Here is a 6,464-nt window from a genome sequence, read left to right as displayed (position 1 = left end):
CTCACTGTAGCTTCCGGACTATAAGTAGCTCCGAAAATGCATAATTTGGTAGGGGGAAAACAAACAAACAAAAAGAACATACATAAGTCGCACTGAAGTCATATTTTTTGCGGGTAAATTATTTTACAAACTACTTGACAAAAGACAGACATTATGTTATCTTGGAAAGCAAGGTGTATAACATTAATAAAAGAATAGAGAACAGGCTGAATAGTTAGAATAGTAATACAGGTTAACACAGTAAAGGTCGTTCTCAGTAAGCCAATGTTTACTGTTTTCAGTATTTAAATTGGAAAGGATTAGGAGTTATCGGTGCACAAGTCTTGAGTGCCCTCTTGTGGCTGTTGGTGAAATTATATACGCCCGGGTGTATTTCTTCATGTATAAGTCGCAGGAACAGCCAACCTATGGGGGAAAAAATTATGAATTATGGTCAGCAAAATACTTGTAAAAAATGTTCTTGAATAAACTGAAGAAAACTACTTTTGTGTGTGTACTAATTAACAAATGTTTGCAAACAATGGCCTACATTTGTGTGTTTTGTAGTACAACGTTCTATAGAAAATCTTGGTTCTACGTTGAATCAGTGGGTGTTGGTGTCTGTGGATCTCACTCTGCCTCATCGATCCTTCCCTCCGTCCTCTCTTTAGTTTTTCCTCTGGTCTCTTGAGATCTCTTTAATTTGTTGGAATTTAGAGGCTTCTGGGGTTGGCGTAAGACTGATTTTGTAACCCTGTGGAAGGCAGGAAGTGTTCGGTTGGTGCTGGATTTTACTTTGATTTATCTTTCTTTTCTTTTTATCTTTTCTGACTTTTTTCTCTGGTCTCCTGACCGTTTGAACCTCACGACTCTGGCGAGACTTTGAAGTATCCGGTTAAGGTGAAGGGTAATGAGATTTTTATTAGGTTTTAGATGAATTAATGAGTATAAATTTACACGTATTTGCACACACGCACGCACACCCGTGCATACACGCACGCACGCACGCACACACACACACACACACACACACACACACACACATATATATATATATATATATATATATATATATATATATATATATATATATATATATATATATATATATATATATACACAGTCTTCCCTCGCTATAACGCGGTTCACTTTTCGCGGTCTCGCTGTATCGCGGATTTTTTTTAAGTGCAATTTTGCATAATTTTTTACAGTAATATACCCATTTTATAAAATTTATGAAGGTTTGAACATTGTCAATGTTTGAACAAGAGAGAAATGTGAGAACATGTAAATGCCTCAATGAGAAAAGTGTATAAATTGTGCGGTCGAGGATTTTAGAGCCTTAAAACATTTATAAGAGTTGTAAAACATAAAGCTAACTACACTACTTCGCGGATTTCATTTATTGCGGGTATTTTTTGGAACCTAACCCCAGCGGAAAACGAGGGAACACTGTATATATATATATATATATATATATATATATATATAACAGGGCGGCACGGTGGACGAGTGGTTAGCACTTCCGCCTCCCAGTTCTGAGGACTCCGGTTCGAGTCCAGGCTCCGACCTTCCTGGGTGGAGTTTGCATGTTCTCCCCGTGTCCGCGTGGGTCTTCTCCGGGTACTCCGGTCTCCTCCCACATTCCAAAGACATGCACGGCAGGTTAATTGGGTGCTCCGAATTGTCCCTAGGTGTGCTTGTGAGTGTGGATGGTTGTTTGTCTCTGTGTGCCCTGCGATTGGCTGGCAACCAGTCCAGGGTGTCCCCCGCCTACTGCCCAGAGCCAGCTGAGATAGGCGCCAGCACCCCCCGCGACCCTTGTGAGGAATAAGCGGTACAGAAAATGGATGGATGGATGGATATATATATAACCTATTCAGTTGATTTGTTAGATTATGTGGTTGTGTTGGACCATTGTATAACAAACAAAAAGTAAATACACTGTAGAAAAATGAGTAAAGAACATAAAGTAAGTTACTGTATTAATTTCACTTTAACAACTGTCTGACAGGTTCCACAGTCTGTGGTTAAAAAAATTTACATAAATGAATCTTTTATATTCATTGAATATGAATGACATTGTTTTCTTTTCTTGCAGTCCCAAATGTTAGAGAAAGCATCAATTTTTAATGTTGCCTGTAGTTCAAAGCTTGTAGAAATGACTTGTTCCCCCCAGGCAGTAAGAATTGCTGTGTGGCATCTGGTTGACAGGTTAGCAATTCAGCCATCTTCTATCAGGAACACAAGGCTATTGCCTCCCTTCCCTTTGCCATTTGAGAATGTTGCATGTAAGGATGTCAGCTAAGCAGTAGATACATATTTTGACATTGATTTCACAAGAAAAAAAAATGTTCCAATTCAAAAATACGAGTACAGGGGGAAAGGAAGGTATGGGATGTGTTGTGGTTGGAGTTTCAATGTTTCTTTCATAGCATATCTTTGGTTGGACATAGGAACCAGAAACCAAGTATTATCTATCTCTTACTATTCTTCCTTAGTCTGCAAGTTTATATAAGGTAAGCGGCCTGGACAGCAGTCAACAACAGCGTTGAAACAACATTGTTCCTACTGCATAGAACCGACTCAGCTCGCTCAGTGACGCCTTAGGCTACTACTGTATGTACATGTCGTACTATTTCTAGTAGGCTACCTGCTGGGCTTGTGTCCCCAGTGCCAAACCAATATCATGCATTATATTCAACAAGCTCTACCTTGAGCCAGGCTAAGCAAGTTTAAATGTGAAATTAATGTAATATCAATGTTTTTGGACTGTGAGAAGATGCATTTTCTGCACAGAAAGCCCCAAGTTGAAATTTGCAACCCTCTTGCTGTGCGTCTGTGGAGCTAACCACTGGGTCCATGTGCTGCCAAGTGAGGCAACTATACTCTGTTATTATGTTTATGTTGTGTGGATGAAGAAATGAAGAGAGAGAGAGAGAGAGAGAGAGAGAGAGAGAGAGAGAGAGAGAGAGAGAGTTTTGTGGCTTGAATCTGATACAGAGAGCTAATTAGCTCATCAAGTCCCCCGTGTGTTTGTGTTGTTGTTACGGTTGATTATCCTAATGAATGTGAATAATTGCAAACATGTATACATGATTATATTGTGCTACAGTTCAAGGTTTAAAGATTGCAAAGGACTCGTTGAATTGTATTAGTTAAGAGAGTCGCTTTAATTGCATCCTGGAATTGGATTCTCGATTCTATGACACATTTTTTTTTTTTAAGAGAATTATTCTGTATTATTTATAGTAGTGTGAAATGCTTCCTGAAATCATTTTGCATCCCACCTGCATGACTCATTTTGATGCATTTACCTGACTTGACACAGAGAAAAGTGCTTTGTCACTATGTGGCAATGTATTTCGCTCTTATATGATACATTCACATAAGACGATTATGGCCACGGGCACAAAGTAAAAGGCACATGGCAGCAAGACTGGAGTTTGGGAAAAGAACTCTCGTACCATGAGAAAGAAAATTCTCTGGTCTGACGAGACAACTCTTCGACATGAATGCCAGGTATCGTGTTTGGAGGGCATTTTGAGATGAGGCTGTAACATAAAATGTGGAAAAAGTGCAACACTGTACATCCATTCTCGATGCACTGTAGGGGTGCTTTAGTTCGACTTGTGATCACAGTGGGCTTTGCAATCTGGTGAAAAATTTATACAAAAAAAAAAAGTGACGTTAAAGTTAATACTTACTAGTAATGGTGCTGAAATGAAATCCTCCAAGAATAAATGAACAATAATTCAATGACTGCTTCCTGTTTTCTGTTACATCTTGGTTTGAGTTTTTCTAATGTTGGGGCCTGGCTTTTTGAAAACTATTCTGGACTTTCTGACTTGTGATGATTTGATTGACATTGGATTTAATTAGCATACACACCTTAATGCCATCCAGAAGAAACCCAACACCAACTTCTGGATCTAGTGGAGGAGATAATACAACTGCGTCTCCAAAATGCGGAAAAAGACGGGACACACTGTGGAGCGTCAGGTGGCATTCTACCTCCAAAGCAAGGGGAGAGCGGACATGCAGCACATCACTGTGTGTTGTCCAATGGCAGATTTGAACAAGACCACCGACAACCATCATGAGATTCGCCAACCAGAAAAACAAGATGGCACTTCTAAAACAAGAACAAAAACTGAAAGTAACGACATCTAAATGAGCACTCACCTGAACAAACAGAATGCTGACATCAAAAAAGGTAGGATGTCTAAAATAGAAATACACAAGATTCACAATAAGTACCAAACTGTAAACTGTAACGAACGGAACACCCAAAGAGGTAACAGTGTTGATGGTGAAAGACATTACAGAGCTAGATAAGTAATAAAACCAACAGGGTTAAGGGAATTGTTATTGATTGATTCACTCACATATTTTTCCCATTTAATCAATTAATCGTTGAAATTTCACACACATGCCTACTTTAATATCTTCCGGTGAGGTCGGTGGGTCAGTAAAAAATAAGCACCAAGCAACAACCCGGTGCTCCTTTGAGATCAAAACTAAAATTGTTATGTGCCCTCCTGGTAATAAAGTTTAAAGTGAGAGCACTGACATGGAAAGTCTATTACAGAGATGCTATTGTATAGCATTATTAAACACTCCTTGAAATAAACATTACATTTTGAATGATGAACTCCCATCTAGCCAACAATTATAAAAGTGATGCAACTTGAAAACAATTTCATGCATTTATTGTTGGGCCCTGCAATTCCCATAAGAACGTACTTGGATAGCAATTTTAAATGATGGAGGGTTTGTTTGATAACTTCCTCCGGCACCTAAAGCTTGAGTAAACAATACTTTAATTTGTCTCATTTGACTTTGTCACAATATTCCTCACACCTCCCCGTCAACACTTAGGAACTAAGGTCTTGCTAATTGATTGCGCTTTGTTACATTGACTATTACTTCACTTTAACTATGTGTTACCCTCAGAACCATGTAGTCTTTCACTGTCAAAAACTAGCGGTGTTAACAACTAGAAAAGATAAAAGGTTGAGGTGAATAATTTTGTAAAAAATTGAGACACTGGGACAGGACCTGCGTAAAAGTGGAACAAACCAATGGGGCTGGCAAAATCCACCAAGGTTCAGAATACAAGGCTCCAATTTGTTTGAGGTCTTGTCTCATGTCTGGGTTCACGCCTGGGTCATGTTTGAGTCCATGACCTGTTAAGTTGGGTTCACAACCGTGAGGTCAAGTGTCTGTTTTGTACTGATATAACAAGTGTCTGTTTTGTACTGATGTAACCATAATATAACATCATCTAGTTTCAACTAGTTTTAGGCTATGTGATTTCGATCTTTAACCCTTTAGGTGATGTCTGCACCTTTGTGATGTCGTTCTTTAGTCTTTTACTTGCTACAACCAATCAGATCTAGGGCTGGGTTCAAAATATCGATATATCGATATCGTATCGATACGCCTTTTCATATCCCAATATCGATACGTAAAACCATGTATTGATATATCAAACCCGCCCCCAACACACACATACACGACACATCCAACACACACAAACAAATGCTTCCGAGCCCGTGTCACTTAAACGGAGGAAACCAGTATCGATCGTCTCCCCACCTACCCCCTCCCCTCAACTACCACTGGAACATTTGCACAAAAACAAAATGTGAATGTCGTGAGTGTCAGTGTTTTCTGTCACTTTTTTTTTACACAGCCTGTTCTGTGGTTGTACTTGATTTAAATAATTATTTATTGTTTTTATAAGGCCATGTTAAATAAAACAGAGTATTAATGTAACTGCAATGGATTAAATTCTTAATGTAAATATTCATATTTTTACAAATGCATCAAATTACAGCAAGATGTTTAGATGACTATTTGCAGCACCGGTACTTTTGACTGTCAAAATAGGTGCTGCATGAATTCCTCAAATGAATCGAAAATCGAATCGGGCCCTTGTAAATCGAATCGATCCTGGAAATCGGATTCGATAACCAGGCCTAATCAGATTGATTCACTATCTGTAGGTGCAGTCTGAGAATTGTGTGTTTCGCCGGATTATTACTTTCTGTTCTCTGTGCAACTCCCTTTGTTTCTCGTCTGGTCAAGTTTGTTCTACACCTCTTGATGCGAATAAATATTTAAAACCTGATTTGTGTCTGCACTTTGGGATCCAACCTCTCAGCACACAACATGTCACGTTGAAAACAAGAAATGGTCACTTTTGTCTGTCCGTCCATTTCCTGCATGTCATAAGTACTTCAATGATCAGCTTCTGTCCACTGGCTTTGTCGTAGTGGACTGCTTGTTTCCAACAAGACAATCACTGCCGATATTAGACCAATATGATATAACACTGATGCTTGTGGGCTCAATGAATATAGCAGAGAATGTTCCGCATTAAATGAGGAGAGAGGGCAGAATGTTCCTGCATGGAACAAAATACAAAGTTCAACACAACGTGTGAGGCTCAACGTCTGTCCTGGGGTATATTACACAAA

The sequence above is a fragment of the Festucalex cinctus genome, chromosome 3 (assembly GCF_051991245.1).
Source record: "Festucalex cinctus isolate MCC-2025b chromosome 3, RoL_Fcin_1.0, whole genome shotgun sequence".
Classification (NCBI taxonomy): domain Eukaryota; kingdom Metazoa; phylum Chordata; class Actinopteri; order Syngnathiformes; family Syngnathidae; genus Festucalex; species Festucalex cinctus.
Note: the sequence above shows the minus strand (reverse complement) of the source record.